At 35.9% G+C, this 24,324-nt stretch overlaps 2 long non-coding RNA genes across 3 annotated transcripts in view; one reads left to right on the forward strand and one right to left on the reverse strand.

Moving 5' to 3' along the window:
• The window catches only part of LOC139828304 (uncharacterized), a 49,199-nt gene extending 29,175 nt beyond the window's left edge, over window positions 1-20,024 (forward strand). The window contains exons 2-3 of one of the 2 annotated variants that reach the window (XR_011739775.1): window positions 3,358-3,462; window positions 19,567-20,024. This is a non-coding gene — a long non-coding RNA (uncharacterized lncRNA). The remainder of the gene's footprint in view (window positions 1-3,357; window positions 3,463-19,566) is intronic. The other variant, XR_011739774.1, reaches the window with a different exon arrangement.
• A 467-nt stretch (window positions 20,025-20,491) lies between these two features.
• Window positions 20,492-24,324, reverse strand: part of LOC139828302 (uncharacterized) — a 136,392-nt gene continuing 132,559 nt past the window's right edge. The window contains exon 6 of the long non-coding RNA XR_011739772.1: window positions 20,492-21,945. This is a non-coding gene — a long non-coding RNA (uncharacterized lncRNA). The remainder of the gene's footprint in view (window positions 21,946-24,324) is intronic.

Genomic DNA, 24,324 nt, shown 5'->3' on the forward strand with positions numbered 1-24,324 from the left:
AGTTAAGTCTCTCTGGCCACTGGGTGTCAATGTTGATGCATATTGCATCAAGAAAGAAGAATTTTATAGGCAACAGAAAATGTTTCTAAGCATTAATAGATAGTATAAATGGATTATCTAGGTTGACTGGGAAAAATTACTTCTTCCTTCCTTCCTACAAAATTGTTCACTTTTAGTAATTGCCTAATATATATATACCAATTTTTTCCTGTACTCATTCAACATGTTTATGACATAATTCCATTATGGAAGTTTGTTCTTACAATAGTTGTGTTTCAGCTGTGTCAAAAGCTGCATTAAATTCAGAGAATAAGGTTGATTACAAGGACAAAAGTGTGGGTATTTTTTAAAAAAGCAAAATCTGGCAAGTGTTTGGAAGAAGTATTTGTAGACTTTAAAGAATACACATATTATTGATATTCCTCCACAGATCTTGCTAAATTCTTTAACATTCATGTTCCTAGTTTCTTCAAATAGAGCTATCTATCTAGACACACTGATTTCTAGGAGGACAAGGAATTGTTGCTTACTGTGGTGCACATCTCTATGTTGGATTTAATGTATCTGTGCACACATACTTCTGCAGTCATCAAAATGGTAGTTTCACTTTTTACTTAAGCAGTTTCAAATTGTAACTATGCTGCTAGAAACATTTGTAACTTCCATCCACACCCCAAAATCACAGGAAATTATATTCCTGCTGTTAAACAAGCATTTATGATTAAAAGGATCTGCTGATAAAACACAATAGCCTTTTGATAAAATTACACGTTGTAAGTGCTGCAGGTCCAGATGACAAATTGGCAGCCTGAAAGAGTTGCAATCTTCAGTCTTCCTCCTCTTTTTCTCTCCTCCATGCAGATTCATGGCTATTAGCATATAATCACATTGTTCCTGACGGGAATTAGTAATTTAATTAAACTGAGATTTTTCTGTTCAACTTGGAATAGGCACCACACATACCAATTTTAAGTACCCACCTGGAGACCATCAAGAATGAGAAGGATCTGATAAGAATAGCTCCCATCAATAAATTACTTTCCTCTTCTATTATCAAAGACCTCACTGTAGAAACTTTAGACTGGACAAATGACGATAAAAAGCACTGGTCCATTGCTAATTTCAAAGATTTGGAGCAATGATGCATTCTCATCCTCTTCCCCATCAAGATCCAGTCTGTACTGGGAAACTGCAATTCAACCAGCTGACAGAATCGCTGCGTCATATGTGTATGTTAATTGGAGAGAGTGCTAACCTCATTTTTTTGTGTATTTATACCAAGTATATGGAAAAACAGAAATGCGTACCAGTGGGCTTCTGGTATATTCACCATAAATTTAAGAAAAGGAAAATTTAAATTATGGTATTGCAGTCCTGGTGCTCTGAGGGAGGGAGTCAATATATCCCAAGTTACAATCTACTTTTCTCAAATACATTTTCATTACAGTTAAAAGTTGATCTTGATAATATGCTTGGGAACTACTCTAATTATTTTTATTTACAAATACAGAATAGGTAGTAAATGCAAACTTTCCATAATACTGTTGAACAATTCTGCTTTAAGTCAGGAAATTAAGATTTTTTTTTTTCTAAAAATGAACTTACATCTGTGAAGTGTTTCTTTATGACATCTGTCTAGCCTGGGATCTTCTTAGATTTCTAAAGGCAACAGGACCTAAGTGTCAGTAAGAGCCACTGGAATATTAATTGTCAAGCCCTCTAACACCTTTAAAAATAACATCTAAATAAGTCTCGTTTATGTTGTTTAACAAGACATTGTTAATGCTTTGTGCAAATTTTGCAGTGTTAAGAACTTACTCTTACATCAGTCATTACATTGATCTCAATGGGAGTATGTGTATGGGTAAGGGGCAATCAGAAAGTACTGTTGTTGTTTCATTTGCCCTTAATTAAAGTAGAGGGGGAGTAAGCCCGGTATAGATCAGGCAAAATTGCTCTGCAATCTGTAATTTTGGAATGTGCCAATTCTAGCTGTGCATTTTTCTCATTCTTTTTGAATCTAGTTAAGATATTCCACTATTTGATCTAAAAGCAAAGTAGCTTAGTCTTCTCTTCGAAATTTCTTGAAAAATTATTTATTCAAGTTTACCTGATCTTTAAGAGCCTGAGATATAATTACAGAAGAAAGCTGTTTTATAAAAACATGTTCAAATAAGGTATCATTACTGGAGTTCCTGCCTTGAATCAAAATGTCTCCTGCCAAATAATTCTTAAGCACAGTTTACTGTACTGGAGGGTATTTTCCAGGGTTTTATGGTGAGTTATATAAAAAAATAATTCAAGTGAAGATTTAATGTATTTAGTATTCCATGCCACAACAACAACAAAAAAAAAAGTATAAATAAGCTATTTTCAATTACTAATTCATAAAACAATATTACAGTTCACTACAGATCTAGGGACATTGGTACTTTTATCCAGACAGGATGTTTTTCCTGAAACAAAAAAAGAGGGAGAAAACCTGACTACAGGCTACAAACTTGACAGGGACTCCTTCCAAACATTCTGCCTTTATTACTGCTTTCCAGTATACAGTCTTTTACTTGTTTAAAGCTACTCATCCCATTGTGGTAAAGATAATTACTTTCAGCTCTGTCACCTTATCTCTCTTATTCCTCATACTGTTTTGGTGTTATTAGTTAAGGCCCGTTCATAAGTGAATTAATTTAGGTCAGACTCCTCCCAGTGCTGCCTCTAAATAACTTGCACAGCAATTGGGTAATCCTATAATACAAGGATAAACTGGCAGATACTGATCTCTACTCCTTTCGGTAATGAAAACTAATTGGGTTTTCAGTCTAAGACACATACAGTAGTTGGGACTGTATGTATGAGAAGAGAATCAGAAACACCTAGACCCACACTGTCCCTTTTATCCTCCAGCTACTCTGAATAACAGGGGTGCTTTGGTGAAGGTCTCTGTGGCTCCAAAATTAATAGTGTCCAGAAGCCTAGGCTGGACACTTGGATCAAGTTAGTGTCAGAAGACCTTGCCTTGTGATTCAGACCTGTCCTGGGTAAGTCAGTGAAGGAGTCTCTAGTTAAAAATGGCACCTGGGAAACTTGTTTCTCTTAAAACAATTCAGCTTTGTGTTATGTCCCCTGAAATTTGCACATTGCTGTTAGAAGTCTGGGTAGCAATGACTAGGCCACATTCATCCTGTAGTTCAGAGCAGAACATATCTGCGCTCCTGGGAGTCAGGGAGTTTTCAAGGCAGTTGTACTTATTTATTTGAGTTTGAGTGAAAACTGAATGCTAGAGTTAGTTTGAGACTTTGATCTCAGTGCATGTCAAATGTTTGCTTATTACAAAAAGCATAATTTTATGTACCACAGGTGTCGGATTTTTTGAAGACATTTAAGGCTGCAAATATCCACTGCTTCTAGCGATACTCACAACAACTAGCCAAAAGGAAGTGGACTGGGGACACAATCCAGAAGGTAATGAAGCAAATGGGAATAGAGAAACTGAACAGTGAAACCTTACATAAGTGTTATGAAGAGAAAACAGACCTAAAAATACATTTGTACAAGTATTTCCAAACATGCATTTCTTTAAAATTAGGCATCTCTGTAAATACATGCCTAATCTGCCAGTTTGATTTGGAATCACAAATCAGTTCCTGATGATCCTACTGAAATTGATGTCAGACTTGTGGATACACAGCACCTCCGAGAATCAGGTCATCCAGCTGAGAAACTAAAATACAGATCTGAGTTGCTAAAATTGGACTCCTACATATGGAAATGTTGACTTAAGCTGTTTGCAGAGGTGTCTTTTATAACATGCTTTTGAGCTCCAATTTTTACTCATTGACAAAAGAAGAGTTCTAACAGAATTCTATTATTCCCTTTTGGCTAAAATGAGTTACCACAGGGCACCAAGTGTGAACGTTTGGTGCTTGTGCTGATTGTTCAGATGTGCTTGAAACCAGGAGAGTTCTGTGACTGCTTATTATTTCTAAGCATTTCCTGTACACAGCTCTCTCCTAAGGCTGCTTCAGGCTTGAAAACCATTCTGCCATGAAATGTAGGACTGTCTCTTCTCAACATCCTTTACCATCCTAGTTAAGTGCATTGTAACTCTGCAGTGAAAATATTTACATGGTTCTCCAGTTCTATTACTCGTAGTTGTTGATACCCATGAAGACATAGGTACAGCTGAATTACTACAAAGACAGAATGTTATCTGGTTTCTTGATAACATTTTCTTCCTAGTTATCCATAGTTACAACTCATCTCAGCACTTCTGAGGCAGCATGCTGGCCACACTCTGGCTCTCTGCCAAGGTGAGACACAGCTACAAATCAGCCCCTCTCTTCCACATGCACCCTGGACTGCAGGAAAGGAAGGAGACTGGCTACACAGACAAAACGAATCTGCTGCACCCTCTGAACATTTCTGTCATCTAGAAAACTGGGCAGCAGGACCCTGAGATGTAGCATAGAATGTACCTGCAGTTCAGCTCATAAAAAGCAACTTATAGTCATCTGTTTCCAGAGTTTTAAATAATAATTAAAATAAGCATGCTGAGAATATGCACTAAGTCACGCAGCCAAATATTGGTCACTGAGACTTTACAACTATTTTCAATATCAAAACCAATGTTATAACTTCAATCCACAAATAGTTACTAATATTATTCTTCGCTTCTTTTATATACCATGACTTAGACAGGTCTTTCTATTTTATTGAAGGCTTAGTGTGTTATAGATACTCCTGGTACCACTTTAATTCTTTCTGCATTGTGGAAAAAATGGCTGTATCTGTCAGACTGTACACTGAAACCATTCAGGCATTAATATCTTAGAAAATAAAATATTTCAAAATTTGTTCATATTTAAAAGCAACAAATATCAATCTATTCATTATCACAACATGGCCAGCAATGTAACTGCCTCAGTTGCTCAAACATTGCTATTAAATGTATTTCAGTTCTATGTAATTTTCCCTTTAAACACGCATTCTGAAGAATATTGTATTAGTAGTGCAATAAGGAGTTCTATATCTTGAGCTGACACAATCAAATAATTATCAAAACAATAAATGTGTAGTGTTATAGAAACCCTTATTTTAAATCCTCAGAAGTGAAAATGTAATAGGGCAAATTGAAATGTTCAGCAAATTACAGTTTTCCTAAGCTTTGCTAGATCTCCAAGTCAAATTACTTATTTTTGGGAAAGTAGAGAAATGCCTTCTACAAATTCCTGGTATCATTCAGGTCTCTCTTTTTTTCAGGAGCAAAATTATAATTTGTCATCATGACTCAGTGAAAATTCATTTTCTCTAATATTGCCTTCAGTCCCTTGAAATAAATCCTTGGGAAAACTTCCCAGGACAATGTTTCTGTAATACAAAAGTTCACCAGTTATTTTCTTCTTTTTGTGGAGCTAGTGTCTAAAAGATTTTGTGGGATCTTGAATACATGGTATTAAGCCGTTAATCCAGATATAGATATAAAGCTCAACACTTTCATTCAGAGTTCCCTAAATGATTAAATCTGTAAAATATAATAAATAAATAATTTGGTTATTTTTTTTCCTAGACTTTTCTATAGTTCTTTTTCTTCACAGTAACTGAATATTCTTGCTGGGGGTTGGTAGTCTCAGATACCTCCCTGTAAGAGTGCAGTACCTAGTTAGTCGGAATGCCTATGATACCTCAGTAGTTCTTGCCAAAAGGACACCAGGTCTAGAATTCAGTAGGGGGCAGGGGGGTGTTGTAGTTTGGTGGTGGTTGTTTGGTTTTGTCTTTTAAGAAAGAGCATAGTAAGTGTAATTTAGCTTCTCCACTGACTCTCATGAAAGACAATATTAGATATCAAAAGCTACAGTTTACCTCTCTGTCCCTATTTCATGATGTGCAGCTCCAGCAGTTTATTCAAAGATCTACATCAATGGGCAAGAGGTAGCAAAAACTGAGAGACTGCTCTTATTATGGACTCCAAGGCTAAGACTCAGCTCATCTAACTGCATTTTGGCAACAGAGGAGCCTGGGATCCCATCAGCAAAGTTTAGCGGGTGATTCATCACCCCCTGAAAATAAGCTTGTACCTCTGGTTAGTTTGGAAACTGTCTTAACTCGACTTAGTGAATGGATTCAATTTCTACTGTTACAGGAACTCAGACATGTAAATCTGATAAAAACTTTGACATTTTAGGCACCAAAATTTAGGAAAGGTGAATCCCTTTAATATAGAGTGAGCTAGATCTTATCCCAGATGCCAAAACCCAATACTTATACCATATTCCTACCTGTGCTGCTTTGTTTTCTTTAGTAGACTGTGGATCCTCATCACAAGTACACACAGAGATATGCAAAATATGGCTCACAACAGTTTCAATGATGATATTAACAGTATTCACATATACTGAAAACCTTGGTGTAAAATTCTTTCATCCACTGCAGTCGGACCCATACACAGCTGCTCATATTTGTCATGTTTCCACTCTGAAGGAGCTTAGCGCAGTAAGAGCAGGAACAGTAGCTACATTTTCCTTTTGTCCCAATTCCTATGCATTAACTCACCTTTCAGCTGTAGTATGATCCCCTGGATGAGTGACTGCCTTATTAAGTCACAATTCCTTGCTGCTCCATTGCTTCTTATGGCTCCATAGACTGCAGACTTCGTGTTGTAATGTCTTGCACAAGTAAAGCAATGGGTCCTCTTCTAGTACAAAGATGCGAGCACTATAATAATAAAGTATTAATTTGCTTCTCTCTCTTCAGGAAAGTGCAGAAACCTGTAGATCTTTAAAGATTTTATGTTAAATCTCAGACATTCTGCTGCATTAAACAACAAGTATCTGGTAAAGAATTGCAGTTGACCTTTCTTTGCATCTCACGCTTTTGGATAGAACATTCTTTTCTTGATTGTACTTTCTTTAATCCAAATGCTGCAAAAATGTTGAAACACGAGAGAGATTATTGTAATACATCATAAACTCCAATGCTACTTTATTTCACGCTATGAAAAGATAACTTTCTTGTCATAAAACTGTCCCTTCCCATATGTAAAGAGATTATTTCAGCATATATCAGTTAGAATATTGAATCTTACTGAAAATTATTAAAATCCATGTAGTCAAGTCAGCAGCAGTAAAAATATTATTACGTGGTCCTACCTTATTGGGAACCAATTTTCTAATTGTCTTGTCAAATAAGAACACTAGACTAGTAATTGTTCTACAGGTTCACACTAAAGCCTGTGCATTTTGGAAAAAAGTCTACCTTTCTTTCCAGTGTGTTACATTAAAATTATTTTCTGTTTTGGAGACATATCATGAGAGATAGACTTTAGGTTTGAATGTGTTTTGGACTAGTAGTTCACCTGGATCTTTGACTAAGCACCCCATTCTACATCATTTTAATACAGATTTTACACCTTAGAAATTGAGGCTACAGTTTGCAAAGATAGAAATCTTAAAACTATGTTTCTACAATCTCCATTTTTCACATAAATGAGTTAAGAGTCCTCCTATTAATTGTAGTGGGGTTGAGATTAAAATTTCAATTAAGAAATTTATTCATGGCCACATAGCATTATTTGCATTATATTAGTAGAGGTAAATACCTATCTATTTAAACCTGAGTGGCCACCCACATAGCTTTATAAAAGGGTAAAGGCAATTTTAAATAAGCTTATGTTATATAGTCATATATAACTATATATATATATATAGTTATAACTATATGTTACGTAGTCATCTACAGCATTAAGCAGAAAGTGCAATGCAGATACCTGGCTGCTTTACTGTCTTTCCTGCACAATAAAAACAGCAGCTGAACATTCCCATGAACTTTGAACAGTGATTTTTCAATTCATCCCAAGTCTCATAGCTTCATGTAGTGTATTCAGCACCAAGATCTCACAGGCTGTTACAATATACATATACACCTATGGTTCATGAGCCAGACAAAAATATAATCCAGAGAAATATGAGGAAGTACTTGCTATGACAATGGGATCAATGTAAGTGATTTACCAAAAAAAAATCAGAATACATTTTATTTACTCTTCTTAGAATATAAAGGCTTCCTTCTAAGCAATATGGAAAACTCAGATGACTGCTGTATAACTATTCGGATCAGAAAGAACAGAGACAGGTGCGCAAGAGGGAGCAACCCTATGTTTGCATGGTGGTACACAAGATGAATGTGTGGTCTTTCCTGTTCCCATAATTCTCTGATTCCTTAATGTTTATAATAGGATTCTTTACATTATTTTTATATTATGGTGTGACCAAAGAGTGCTAACAAACAAGACCCACATCACCGTAACACTGTGCTTGTAGGATATCTGTAGTCGCCACTCGTCATCTGTGGAATAACTTACATGTTCTTCTATACTTGGATGCGGTCCTGTGTGACAAATTCCTCTCCAAAACATGCTGACAGTTGTTTTCTCCAGTTCCCTTCTCGTCTTTCTCCAGAGCTATGGTTGGTTAGTTTTCAGAGTATCATTTCTAAGAAGCAGGTGATACATACACATAAGACTATGTGATGTTCAACTGCAGCAGTAGTGTGGGTTAATGCTGGCCAGGACAGAATAGCTAGAATATAAAGATATTTTGTTGACCAGTTTCTCCCAGTCCTTCTCTATCTGTTCACATGCAAGGAGAAACAGCCCTGATCCTTCCAGTGGGAGATCTAAGAAAATGCTTTGTGCGTATTTATTTTCTAGTCCACCTGTGATATAGTATTACAGCTACCCAACATGTGCCATATCAAGTTCAAGCACTACTATAGGTATATAAAATTCTTTGCACCGTTTATTTACTCAAGCCACTGCCTGGAAAAATTGTTGTGCTTCTTCCTGCAATGGCTGTTCTTTAAGTACACCTGTCCTGTTGTGATACTGTTCTGGAAACAGTACTGCCCACCATCTAAACACCAGAAAGCCTGTTCTAGAAAGCTACTGGAAGTTTTAAAATATCATATCTGGTATTTTTCATTTATTTCAAATAGGTGTCCATAAGCATTTTCCTTCAAGGGGTCTGAATAGTATTAGGAGCATTTTCACACAGAGGAAAGATGCATGTGGGGAAAACTGTTCACGGCAGTCAACCCTGAATACTAAATAATGCCAGTAAAAAAAAACCTTAGTGACTTAAACAGAGTCAGATTCTGACAGGGAAGGAAATTATCATGGAAATGGTTAGATTTAGTATGATTTCTTTTAATTCTTCCAGATAGCAGGTATGTTAAGACTGAAAATTATCTTTGTGAGAGCCCACATTTTTAAAAATTACTGTTTTAAAATATGACAATGAGAAAACGTATCTTGCACCAATTGATCATTACTGTGAAGGTCTTGCTCATTTCCCATCACTACCTGAAATTGCACTTTTATTTTGCAATTACGAAATTGTGTTGAAAATATTATTTTGTCAAAAAAAAAAAGACATTTTATTCACAAGTATTTTAGTACATTTTATGGGTTTTTACTACTGAGTAAAACTTATTTTCTAGGCTAAAGCTTCTCATTATTGCAATTAAAAATTTACCACTTGATACCAACTTTCATCTCTCCAGGAAAAGTATGTCATATTTTCAAAATATCCTTATTTTCTTAGCCAAAAAAGAGAGCAAACAATATTTTTCTGACTAATAGTATGACTCTCAAACTTGCAAGCATTCTCTGTATTTGCTCCAACAAAGAAAGGTTCAGATAAAAGACACTGTCATTTCATTATTAGTAGTATCATTGTTACTGGTAAATATGCAGGTTGATTTACTAGAGAGAAAAATATGAGCAAACTATCCCAGAGCTGTAAGAACAGGACTCAGTGTACAGACTCTCAGCAGCAGCTAGGAGCTCTAGTCACAGATTAAAACCGTGTTATGAACCTTGCTGCAACAAGAGTATAAGACGACTTCTACTGCATAGTGTCAGTAAGAAATAGAAAGGAAGAATGCAGATCTTTTTGCGGAGTGCTTCATAAGCTTAAGGTTTTCAGCTTTAGGTCAAAAAGAGAAGTCACACACAGAAGAATCAAGCAAAATAGTGATATTTAAGACATGACAGATCTAGAACCAGTGACAAGACACGATCAGACTCTTAAGTAACCACAGAGTATAAACAAGGTTAAAGAGGAGATTCCCCTCTTCAGAAACAGGATGATAAATTAAGTGCATCCACTTAACAGATTTGTAAAATGACAGCTTTATGCTAGCAACTAAGTAATAAATAACAGGAACACTCATATTTTTGACAAAGAACGTACCTTCAGAAAAGATACACATGCGTTCCCTCTCAGGCAAAAATCAAGCACAACGGTAATTTAGCCCTAATAGATTGTGTGACGTTTTAGTATTTCTTCACATTGTTTTATTAGGATTTCAACAGTAACTATCCTTTCTTTCCTAATTGAACATAAAATCATACTACTTATGTATACCTTTCATTAAATATTTATAGTACACCATTTGGGTTTTGATTAATTTTCAACAAAGTTCCTTTAAAATCCAATACTTTGGTTATTTCTGGAACTGGCTTCTCTAGTTCCCAGCTCAGGTCTTCAGGTCAACAAGTGTCTGGTGCCAGCTGGCTTTGTTCTGGGCCTCTGTGTAGCTTGGCACTTGGATTTGTGTGAGAAGTGAAGGCTAATGCTCTGAACTTCTGACTCAGGCTCACAAGTAGGCACTGCTCTTTCCTTTCTGATCAGGTGGGAATTTGAGGGCACACAGCCATATTGAAAAAAAACCTATGAAGTACAGTTTTTTATGAAGATGTCAGCATAAACTTCGTTTGATTTTGGTGTGACAGAGTTACACTAGTGGAGACCATGCAGTGTTGCCCATTCAGTTTGTTCAATGTTTTTAAAAGCTAAGATAACAACTACAAAAATAAGTTATTTTCAGCAAACAAAAACTTCTCCAAGAAACCACTGCTTCTGTTCTCTAGGTTTAACACCTATCATGGAAAGAATAAAAGTCAAAAACCCTGGAAACATCAAACTCTTGATTATTTTTCTAACAAGGTCCAAGGATATTCTTCTGCCATAAATCCCTGTCACATGTCAGACTTTTTCATCTGCAGGCTGAAGTTATTCGTAGCCAGGTAATAGCCATTTGTTCTTGTGCCAATGTTATCCGTAAGTTCTTCATGTTTAATGTTGAGCTTTTAAAAAAAGCACCCACATTCCTGGAAATGCCTTAAATCTATCCATTCTTGTATCATACTTGCCTTTATTATAACTATCTTTGTGACTAATTGTTACCCTAAAATTTACTATTCTACATCTTCCTCGTCTTCTGGTATTTTTTGGTAACATTATCATTTAAGTTCAAGTGTGTTTCCTTCCCCATTTTCTGAGAGGTAAGAGCATGTGTATGGACACCTTCCACAGCTGAGGTGGATTAGCGTGACCATTTTCTGTGCCTTGAGGTAGTAATTTGGCAACATGGCCTCCAATCAAACTCCCCATTTTTGTCTAAAAGTAGATGGAATGTTATCTTCCCCTTGTATACAAAAGTCTGAAAATTGCTGCATTCACCTGCTGCCTTGACTAACATCATGCTCTGATTATAATGCAATATTAACTCACTGCTATATGTATATACTCTTTGATTTGGTAACTATAGCTTAATCTCACTTCAGCAAGAAGCACTCAAAGTAACTTCCTTTTATACTATGCTTGCTTTAGCTTTTTTTATTTATTCAACTTTGATAAAATCCATATAGGCCAGAACCTTTAGTGAATTTTAGCATGTTTCATTAGAAACCTATCTGATCTCTAAAATTAGTCTTCGGGTTCTCACAAAAACTTACAATGCAGCTGTCCATATTGTACCTGTTCCCATGAAACAAAAAGCAAAGCTTTTATTCTTCAGCTATTTTAAGGGATTTGAATGGTAAGGGAAAAATATTTACCATGAGAAATTATTATATTTGGGTTTCCCCCTCAGGGGGAAAGGAGGTATTAGTGACTTGTGTGATGAACCTTCAAAGGAAGTGATCATCTCCTTGGACTTGATGAAAACTAGAACCCCCTGAGTCTTGCAATAGCCCTTGGGAAGAGAAAAGTTCTGCTAGTAAATATCTTGATTACTGTTCTGAGGCACTGCTGACAGATGCTTTTCTGTTCCTTTAACACACATGTAAGAACCTTTTTTCCAGGCTTAGTGCATAGTTATTCTGTTGCTTAGTCATTAAAACTGAGGCTCAGGAATAGTTGTTAGGCATTAAGACCAGATGAAACCCAGATCTTGGAATCTCATGTAACTGACATGTATGCATGTAGAAGCTTTTCATTGCAAAATATTTCAGATACAGGCTGTTCTTTTTATATTGCCTAAAATTTTCAAGTAAATTCACTCTGATTTTTTCAGTGCAGAGATATACTTATGCTTTAAGATTGTGAATCCTCTAAAAATCAAGCAAGCTATATTCAAAACAAAAGCAAAAGATTCTGTTCTAGAACAGAAATAAATAAATTTTCATAACCATCAGCAATCATATCAAATTCCCAAGAATAAACTGAATAAACAAAAGAGCTAAGTGAGGGAAAAGCAAATGCTAATATTAATCAAGAACTGAAAAAAAAATGATACTCCAACTTTTACTTTCTTGTATCCTTCTGATACTTCTAAGCCTCATTTGCTAAATTATGATGCCCTGATAAAAAATGTAATTATATAAATAATTTATGTATTATTTTTCATTGCTGGAGCATATTTCAAGGAAACATATGGAACTCACTGTATCTTTTAAAAAGCATTGTCATGCCATGTAGTTTTCGAAGGTTCTGTGCTAAGAATGTATTGGTTTGAACTCTGTTTGACCTAGCGAAAGTTGGTTTGTATTTTTCAGTTTCAAGACCTATAATCCTAAGCATATCATTACTTCATCTGAAAAGCAAAATCAATATACAAATGCTTCTTTTCATATTTTGTGATTATTTATTCTCTGATTTCAGTATTTTTTTACTGCTATGATAACTTGCCGTTGTTTTCGAATTTTCTCCAATCCCTTTTCTTTCCAGACTTCAATAGAAAAAGTAATTTGAAATTTTCATCAGACTAACAGTTCAAGGTTTTAATTTCTTTTTGCAATTAAAAGTGTGAAGTCAGGAACTAAGTTTCTAAAAATAAATACAAAAATTCCACTTAAATCCAAATTAAGGGTCAGGTCCTACACTTGTCCACAAATCCTTTCATCCCATGTGAGAGTACATTAATTGCCAGCATTTTATGTTTTTGTTCATTGTCAACTGAAGTCTACAGTGGCAACAATGCACCTCATTTGAGAGAAAAGCTGAGTCTCTAGAAAAATACCTGAAAGACTCTTCTCAAGAGCTCTTTTTCATTTTTTTTTCCAGCGGGGGGGGTCCTCCCTCTCATGTTCCTGCTGCCTGTCCTTGCTATCTACCCAACTTCAAGCCATTAATCATTCACAGCATTCTGCTGGGTGCAAAACCTGCACGTAGCACACCTATTGCATTTGTCTTTGATTTGTGTGTCCTTTTTTCCTCAGTAGTCTCCCCAAACACATCTTATCCTGCATTTCAGACGGGCTTACTTTCCCTGTTGTTAGATCTTGCTCTGTTTCTTCGTTATAATCCCACGTTTACAAAACAGGCAATTACGTTAAATACACAGAATTGTTATGCATTGAGCAGCTATTCCAGCTTTACTTGTATTCCTGCTTCTTGCTGCCATTGACTTTTTTTTTATATAGGTCTTCTGGATATATTCTCTTTTGACAGCAGAAGATCAATCATCCTTTCATGCACATTTATCAGAGACTGAAGTCATTCTGAGCCTGCATTTACTTGGTTTTATAGCCTGCTCTTTGGTTACAACGTTCTTAAGGTCAGACCCTGAGTTAGGTCTTTCCCACAGACTGCTGGAATGTTTTTCCTTAATAAATCTTTTTACTCATAATATAACTAAGAATCCTAAAAAACATAATCAGAGATTACTGTTTGACAAGGGAGGTTATAATCTGGGAAAAAATATTGCATACTAGACCCATGCAACACATTCAGCAGAATCATGCAAAGGCCAGGGCAAGCAGGGCATCTACTCCTGAGTGTCCACTTAAGGAACACAGGCCAAAAAAAAAAAACCAAACCAAAACCACACGCGCGCGCACACACACACAGGCGCGCACACACACACACACAAAACCAAACACCAAAACACCATAGCTCTGGGTTTTACAAATGGTTCCTGCTGCCACCCAGGAACAAAGGATTCAGGCTCCTACACAGCAGAAAGGAGGAAAGGAGGCAGCATGGGTTTGAGGAACTGAATGGAAACCTAAGGAGGGAGACAAGCTCACAGGGAAGAAAGGGTGCTCTGCTAACAAATTAGAATACAGGGACTCTGGCTGTGCTTTTGGAATACAGGTTGTACAAACTGCTGTCATCCAACAACTCTCATCTTTGATTTTGTTCAATAGTCATAAATCTGTTTTCACAGGATAATCTCTTTGTAGTATATATTCTTTCAAATGTATAGCATATCTAATGTGCAAGATTGCATGTACTCTGTGAAATGCAGCTATGCTAAACCATTAAGAAAAAAATCAGCTAAGCCAAAGGACAACAGAATTAGTGGTTACACAAAACACACAAAAATGAAGATTAGAAATGGCAGATATTCCAGACAGTAAAAGTGGTTGATATCCTATGTTACAGAATCTTGTTGGCAGATCAATAATTACTCTGACAATAGCAGTACAGAATTCATCCCACAATCATAACTTTAGCCACCTACTTTACATTGTAATACATCATAATTTACAAACACAGAACCCAGCAGAACAAATGATCTTGTTCAAATGTCAACCTCCTACTCGGCTGTTGCGCTCTCTGCTTTGTATTCCAAGTACCATGTTTACTTCAATGGCAAAACAATACATTTTTAATGGCATTAGCCTTACGAGCCCATGAGAAACTGAGCCAAGTTTTATTTTCTCTCAAAAAGTACTGGCAGGCTTATGAACTGTGTGGCAGGTACTAAGAATAAATAAGAACAGCTTCACTGTAGTTTATAATGTCCAATGATTTATACCCACTGGGGACCTGAACTGGATTACAAATTGCAGTAATTTCTATCCTTAATTATAGTTATGCCACCTCACTGTAGAATGAATTTCCACAGGTGGAGCTTAGGGTCTAACTGAGCTTACAGAATATTTATGGATGGTGATGATGCATTAAAAGATTTTGCTTGGCTTTCACTTCCATCTCAGCTTTCACTTAGAATATGAATGCTTGTTTTCTGACTTTGAACTCTGGTAGCAGAATTTTTAGGAATTCTCCACCAAAAAAATGAACTTAATTACTGAAACCAAAGACTGTGTGTCCTTAAGATGCAGCCACGCTTTTCACTTGTTTTCAAACATATTTGTAAGCAAGTATCTCAAAATGATCTAAAGAAACTCAAATTACACTTCTGTAGGCAAACATTCCAATAAAAAGTTCCCTGACAAGTATTAAAACTAGTGAAGATTGAAAAGAAGTTTTCCAGGTAGAACTGTACAGAACAACTGGAATTATCAGGGAAAGCAAAGATAAGTGCAGTGATTAAGTATACTACCACTATGATGTTCAGCCATGTTCAATTTGAACTTATACTGAAACAAGTGAAGTGGAATCCTTCTGGCATTATCAGAAATCAAGTATTATGGGAGAAGAGGACGTAAAGCTTGCTCGAGGAGAGACTAGCAAAGGAAGAACAAAAGAATCCTGGATGTCTGCTAGAAGGCTTAATACGTAAGAGAAAAGATGGCTATGTGAGCTAAAAAAAATGTGGGAATAATAACAAATGTTTATTAACAAGAATAAATTTAGCCTGCAAAACTGGAAGATGTTTTAACACAGTTCTAGAAGTGCATTCCCACAGGATTAGGTAAGGAGAAAAAGCTGTGCTCCCTTAAAAATCTAGAACAGGATTATATGATCTTATGTGTCTGGAAGCAGGGATTGCCTTAGATACACAGAAAACCCCATTAGATTAATGCTTCCGATTCATTAAAAATTCTAAAGGTTTCTGAATTTTTAAAGTGAAATAAGTGGAGAATAAATGGCACAGCTATCAAGCCAAGAGGCAGGCTAATTTTTTTTCTTTGCATTATATGGCTACAGATAGACTAAAAATTGTACTAGTATTTTAGTGTTTTGTTATTTTATTAAACTCTGTTTATCTCAATCCAAGTTTCTCCCTTCCTTTTTGATTCTATCCCCTGTTTGGGGAGGTGGGAAGGGGGGTTAGTGAGCACCTATTGTGGTTGTATTGTTAGTTTGGCTTAAACCACAACATACTTGAAAAATGTATTGTCTGCATTGTGATTCGAATTCCATTCCTATTCCTTCCTGAAATGCTCTGATGCAGCTAAATTAATTTTTAATTGGAGCAATGAACTGGAATGGAACATTAGAAAGATTTCTGCACATCAGCTAAATCTAAAACAACATCTGAAGGGTGAAAGCTTTGTACCATTACAGATAATGGCCAAATTCTTCATTATTCCAATATGGATGGTATTCACTGTCTAGAATATATTTTCTATCATACATGGATACGTACAAAATGGACAACAATTTTTGTTGCATCCAGTCTTCCGTAGTGTATGTATTCAAATGCTGGTCCTTTAAATATAGGAAAGAAAGTCAAATTAATGCAGTACAGCAAATCATAAAAAGCAGTTGCTATGCACTGTGAAATAAGTATCTGGTCACAGGTCCAGGTTAGATAAAAAGAAAAAAGTCTAACTTCTCAGTGAATTCCAGGGTTTTGTGGGAGTTTTGTGATAAGTAGCTTTTAACCGAGCTATGCCATTTTAAAATAAAGACAAAATCGGTAGGATGTGTTCATTTCAGCAATGCTTCGTTTTAAAAAAAGGAATTGAGGAAGAAGCATGGAAAAGTCCTTGCACTAAAGCTCTGAGCCACCTCACCTAAGCAAACTTCTCCAACATGGAAAAAGTAATTTTCAGTATAAATATACCAAACAGAAAAATCATATTGATAATAAATATATTTATAAATATGAATATCGCACTGACTAGAAAGATCAATAAAATTGGAAAATTTTAAAAAGTACTAAACAAATTAGAAATATTTTTGTGTATTGAGCTGAAAGATTTCGAGCAATTCCTGGTTTTATTTCATTCTGTAAAATACGTTGTTTTAGCCAGTTTTGGAAAACTTCAGGAAATACAGTATTTTCGTCCAAAACATAAAATTCTATTCTTGACCACCTCTAGTAATTAGCAATAATTATCTCAATATTAATTTGTGCGTATCGCCTTTAAAATGTGCTGCCCAAATGTTTGGGTTTTATTCATATCTGATCAGCTAAAACATCCATTTACTTTGTAAAGATCCACTGAACAGGTTTTCAAAAATAAAATGGGCCAGCAGATATTCACTCAGTCAATTTTCAGAAAGGTTTTTGAATCAGAAACACTGGCATTTCTTAAATTACTGACTTAGCACAATCTGTCATTGGGTAAAAAAACAGAAAAGGGGTGAAATCTCCTTGGTGTTCTTCAGAACAGAGGCAGATGGCTCCCACCTCCCTGAAGTAGTTTTGTTTTCCTCCTCTTCTCTCAAAAGGGAAATTTGTTAACACTGTGACAAAAACAAACTACACAGAATAACAAGTTCAGGCACTTTAGGAGAAACTGACATATTGTTTTAAAGTAGAATGGTACTTTCTTGGGAACTCAAATGTTTATAGGATTATAAAATGCGTGGGATGACACCAGGATATATATATCCAAAATATTTACAAGCAAAATTGCTTTCAAACTTTTAGGGGGGAAAACAAAGCGAAACAAATTCCTTTATGTGGCCTGATCTAAGTCACTGATGTAAGTAATAAGCAGTGCTGAAATCTGAATCCCTCACAGTTTTCTACTGCAGTTTTCTATGACTATGGAATGATATCTCATACTTTTGCTAATACAGATGAAAACCAGAGTTCCATGGGACTATCACTGGCCTTCCCAGCAATTTGGTAACAAGCAGAGACATGGAGACATCTGAGAATCTTTGGTTATACTCTGGGCTCAAGAAAATCAGATTTTATGGTGGGCATAGGCCCAGTTCTATTTCCTTATAAAAAAACTGCTTTGTATAATTGCTTTTCTGTTCCTGTTCTTTGTGTTTCTGCAGAGTTTCCATCTTTAACTACTCAGTTCATCACCTCTTCACCTATTACTTACAACTGGGTTTTCCTCTCTACTGACACCCGATCTCTTTCCTCCAAATATCCCCATCCAAACTCTCTGTGGCCGCAGCAGGTTCTCCTCATCTTCCTTGTCTGTAAAGTCAGGGAAGATCTTCTGCATGGCCCAACTGAAAGCAGAGAAAAGCCAGCATCTCCATTTCACTATCAGTTGCTAACAGGTTACAAAAATAATAGTCTCACTTAGGGTGAGTTGGACAGGAGACTGCCCAGTAAGAGCAGTCCTGAATTTCAACTAGATTGTAAGGGAACTAGACTGTAAGGGAAAAATCACTCCTTATCATGGGAGATGTGTGTTTGTGAATCATTTTGGCATGATAAGAGCAGTAAAGAGTTCTATCTGTTCTTCAGATCACAACATGGATTTCCTAGACTAGAACTGACTGTAAGGAGGAGCTAGTATCAACCAGCATAACCTAGACATGCCAACTACATTAGCAACAGCTAAACTAACATTACATTAGGACCTAGGTTTAAGCATTTCCTCCTTAAATTGTGGTTAATTTTGGCTTGGCATGCATCTACCTAACACTGAAGTTAATAATCATAACTTGGGGCTTGTCATGCATAAGGTTACTCTAGTAGTTCAGTAGCTTTAGATGATAAAGCTCATTTGCTTAGCTGGTAATAACTTTTCTCAGGCCTAGTCATTTGTACTATGATTGATAATCTGGGGATTATGGATGATCTGAGTCATCGCGCAATAAAGCCTCTCAGAGAACCTAAGTTACCCAATACAAGACATTATTGTATCATTCAATAACAAGCTGGGGGGAGGGGAGGAGAGAGAAAGAACAGAAATCTTTGAAGTCATTTCCAGAAAAAAAGCTATGAACCTGTATCCAATGAGTTTAGGGTAAGACCATAAAATAAGATCATTTTAAATTGATTTGACAGCTATATAAAATGTAATTTTTTTTTTTTTTTAAATTGGCATTTTCAGCAGGCATTTCAAAATAATTTAAAATTCCTTAAGACGTAAGCACTGAACTAACATTTCTGCATGAAGGAGTCCCACTTAACTCAGGACCTGTCAGTTGTACACAGAGCTGAGCGATCTTTAAAAATATTTTTCCAAATCCCTTATTTTTTCTGGTTTTGCTGTCGAACTTTCTCAACAGAAAGCACAGCTGGCCATACTTCTCCTGCTGCAGTGACAGCGCTATCCCAGAACACACATGCAATTAACAACAGAAAATATCACCTTACAGTATTTTTCAGCGAAGGTCCTTTTGTCCTCTACACAAGTCATTAGCTGTTGGAGATTTCTTGGCGGGGCCGGGGGGAGGACAGGGTGTTTGTCTGGTGTGTGTTTCCCCTGTCCTTGTGTCTCTTCTGCAGAAGTTTCCAGAAACGTTTGCCTTTCAAACTGTTACAGCCCATCTTCAAGGAGAACTTGGAAAACCTGATCACAGCTGCAGCTGAAGCAACGCAGAAATCCCCTCGAGCTATCTGCAGAGTTCTTCTGTCAGCAACCTCAGTGTCAGTCCTCTCCAGAGAGACTTGTAACAAAACTTAAGTCAACACACAAGAGCTCTAAGGGGAAAGCTCTCTGCATGGGATGATGTTTACTGAGGGAATAAGTACTCCTTTGTCACACTGGAACCCAGAATTTCAGAAGCAGATACATTCCATTAAGTTTAATTTTATAGCAATTCTGAGTATGCACAGCACAACTACAGTTCTTCATTTCCATGTGACTGAATTAGGTAGAAGCCACTGAAGACAGATATATGTATTTATAGAACCAAACCAAAATAAACAAAAAACCCATGTACCTACTGTTGAAATATTTTGTGATTTAATCTGTTTATTTAACCATGATTCATTGAGACAAGGTATTTGCAAACTACTAGGAAGAAGTTCAGTACACTACAGAACATTAGAGGTCACAGTATCAATATCTAAATCAAAGCTACCGTAACGGCAACTTACAGAGAACAAAGATTACTCCTTAAGCTAAAAAATATTCTAGAAGACTAAAGGATTTCAGAAAAATGATAAAAGCTTTATGAATAGAAAAGCGAAACAAAAAAATGTGTTAAACAAGTAAAAATCAACTAAGGCAGCAAGAAGAATCATGGATTACCTCTGGTTAGACACAGGAGAAAGACTGGGGTATGTATAAATTTGGGATGAAACCAATACTGAGTATACAATAACACTTCAGTAAAAATATCTCTAGAAATATCTAAAAATAGAGAATAGACAATAGAAATAATATGTTTTTTTAAAAAGTACTTTAGAAAGTCTACTCCATCTACAGGGTGTTTCAAAAAGATGGACCCAGTTTGAAACCATTATGTTTTGAAATTGGGTCCATCTTTTTGATACACCCTGTATATTGGCCTAGATCATCAATAAACACATGTATATTCATCTATCTGCAGTAAAGGGGAATTTTAATATAAAGTAAGAAGCGTCAATAACATCTTCAATCATTTGCAGTCAAAGCCTAATATATTTTATTCACACATTGAAATATTTACACTTTATTACATTAATATTCTGAACACAGCAGCTTAAAGATGTAAAATTCTGTTTTCTAATAAGAGTTCTGAGGGTGATATATTGGACAAAGAACATGAATGATGCTAACAGGAGGCCCTGTCAGGCTCAAACTTGCTGTTAAGGTCAGTGATTAGCTTAACAATTCAGTGCCTTAAAAAACCCTGTATTGTCTGACTGTGGAGAAGTTCTGGCCAAGTCCTTCAATAGATGGCCAGGAACTGAAGGAACCTTGCCTCAGAAAGGACTGTGAACAGCTGAGATTTCTAGAAAAGAAGCCTGAATGATTCAGAAAACAATTTCAATATAATTATATGGAAAGGAGTAAAATGGATTATTACAACAAAATAGTTTAAAAAGCAGGTGAAGGAATAGGCACGAATTAAGTTTCTCCTGCTGTGTTAGCATCCATGCATTATTTATAAACTACTTATTATTTTATAACTATGCATTATAATTTAATAATTATGTATTACATGGAAAACACATGCACTAATCTTTTACATGGATTTTGCGTCTCTGAAATATGTATGTCTTAAAACTATCTGAATGTATACGACCTCAAGCTAGGAAGGTGGATTTCACTAGTGCTGTCCAGAAGAAATACATCTAAGATATATTCAATACCTGGAGAGAGATTCAAGAACCATCTGGCAATTAGGTATCGGTTAAAGGCCAGCCACCTCGTGTACCTCTGTAACCAACTGAATAAGATACTTCAAGATGGCGATTTCTTGTATCCTATGTTTGCCTTCTATGAAGAAGGTCTCCTTTCCCAGGAGCACTGTGCTGGCTGACTGCCTTAGACTAGACACCTGCTTTTAGGTAAATGAAGATAAGGGAGGTGAACTCCAGCCCTATGACAAAGAAAATTCTGTTCACATTTGTAGATTCCTTTCCTCACGTATGCAGGAGTTTAACTAACCAAACCTGGGCGTGTATCTATCTTGAATCACATTTGTATGGCTGGTTTTGGTAAACCTTACCTCAAGAAATGCCTCTTCTCAAAAGTTGAAATGAAAGGTATTCCAAAAATTTCCAGCAACCGCACACGGACATTTCAAACATGATTCAGTCTGGTATTCAGAAAGTCCAAGTTTGCTGTTTATTTTCCATGCTTTTTGGGCAATCTTCAAAGCACCCAATATTTAATCAATCTCCAGAGAGTATATATTCCTTTCTTAGAAAGATAGTGTTTTCTGTGCAGGAAGCCTGAAAAATATGCCAATTGGTAAAGAGTATTTTCTCATCAATGTAATGACACAAACCAAAACATTTTACTGTTGTTTCCATACAGTAAAACAATAGTACCTATGTTCTTGCTGATTATCAATACCTTTGTTATGGAACTTAAGCATATTTTTGTTTTGATTCAACAAATTTTTCTATTCTTCCCCAAACTGAGTCATATATCGACCCATTAAATCACACTCAAATATTCAGTCTGGGTTTGTCTGCTGATAGTCCCACACATGGCTACAGAAAACAGTAACTCCCCTTCTATTCAGCACTGGGAAGTGAAGTCCCTGCCTAGACACACGTCCTTCTCCTCAGCTCCAGCAAAGCTCAAGAGTGTAAGAGCCCAAGCCTGTGGGAACATTCACGGCTCAAGAGCAACGAGAGAAAACATCAAGACCAAAACTGACAGATTTTGAAATGTCACTGTTAAAGCTTCATAGCTTTTCCCCCCTTTTTGTTGTGTTTTTCTTCTCCGAAGTTTAGAAAACAAAAATCCATTACACAGAAAAATGAAAATGAAAAGGACTGGTTATCTGTGTTTACTGTTAGAAGGAGGAGGAAAAGAAAAAAAAAAAAAACTAACACAACAACCCACCCCAGAAAGAAAACTGTAATACTACTTCAAATTTTCCATGTGATTTTATTTAAACTTAACATCTTTATTTGTATTTGTTTATCATATTGGGAAGAACTAAAAATCATTCTCTTTTAAAACCTATTAAACTGAAATAACTTTAATTTTTAAACTTTTTTTCCTCCACTTGAACTGTTGAAATAAATTCTGATACAAATTTGGAAGAATTTAAAAGAAAAAAATGCCCATGCACTTTCCAGGTGCTGTGAGCATGAGTGGAGACCATTTCAATCTCCACACAGTTCTGGAAAGATTTACTGCCTTTTCATTTTCAGATATGAAAAAAATCACCTCCAGTAGGTTGCAATTCCTATTCTACATATTGCTTCCAGAAAGATTGGTTTCTGTATAAATTAAATAACTTTGAAAGTCAGGTTTTATTGTGACTCCAAAAAGCAGCAACACACAAAAACAAAAGATATTTTGCAAACCTGCAATACCTGTATTTCTATTTCCAATTAAAACCTGTCTTGTATTTAAGACTGCACTATACAGACTGGTTTTGAATTGCTATAATTACACATCTGCATATGTATATAATGGAAATGGGGCAATCACAGACAAATAGTTTTCCAAAATTTTATAAATAGCAAGTTTATATCAACAGATGTGCTGAGCGTGGGTTGTTTGGTGTTTTTTTAATAAAGTGATCCTGAAATTTAAAAATAATTATTGTGTGATTTGCAGAGTCTTTATGTAATATTCAGTTACACTGGCATTGGTTCATTTTAATGGCCTTTTAAAATTATTTACTAGATTTAGAAATGTTCATGTCCACAGATTAACCCATGTTTTCCTGAACTGTCCTTTATTTCTGGTATCTATCAAACTACATGGAAGTGTTGCAGGGATTTTTGTTTGGTTTAATTTTACAGCAATGAAATATCTAAAATCGTTGCATTTCTGCAGCTGGGGCAATCCTTGTACATACAGAGACTTGTGCTTAATGAAACAGTAATTGGCATTGTACTATCCAAGATGCTAGAATGAACAGGGGGTGTTGCTTGTGGCACCCTAACACCACTTTGGAAACGGAATGGAGCCCTGTGTTCCCTATTTGAGTTCTGTGGCCAAGACTTAACTCAAAGGAGCCCGTGAGTCTATCACATCAGATACATGTGTATCTTAGGATCATTTGTCTTCTACTAAAATGGCTGCTGTACTTGTTTATATGGGAAACCAACTTCTCATTATTTCCTTAACAGATGAAGCCTATAGAATAGACACAAACAGTGTGAACTGCTTTGGTGCTATGTTCCCCAGGGCTTAAACTGAAATAGAATGAATTTTCAGATTCACTGTATTTTTAAAAATCTGTTTTCCTTCATATTTAGGATATTCTCTCCTCTTCTCAAAATCACCATGTGTTTTCCCAACTTATAATCTTGTTCATTAGGTACAAATGTTTACATCATAAAACTTGAGTCATATGATGAAAATTTGTAACAGTGCTTTTATAGCAGCTATTACAACAGCTTTAGAATTAATGCTTAGCTCAAGGCTAGAGAACAGCAATTATTCAGCTGGATTTATTGGGAAGATGCAAAATCTCCCTTACAGTTGCTTTAGCAAAACAATTATTAGACAACAGAGAACATTAGAAAGAAGGGAGCCTGAACAAGAATCATGTGTTTTTAAAGTGCCTTACAGACAAATTATTTTATTTTATCAAAAGCCTGAGAAGGGACTTGACTGGGGTAAGTACCATCATGAGAAGA

The sequence above is a fragment of the Patagioenas fasciata genome, chromosome 6 (genome assembly GCF_037038585.1).
Source record: "Patagioenas fasciata isolate bPatFas1 chromosome 6, bPatFas1.hap1, whole genome shotgun sequence".
NCBI classification, from domain to species: Eukaryota; Metazoa; Chordata; class Aves; order Columbiformes; family Columbidae; genus Patagioenas; species Patagioenas fasciata.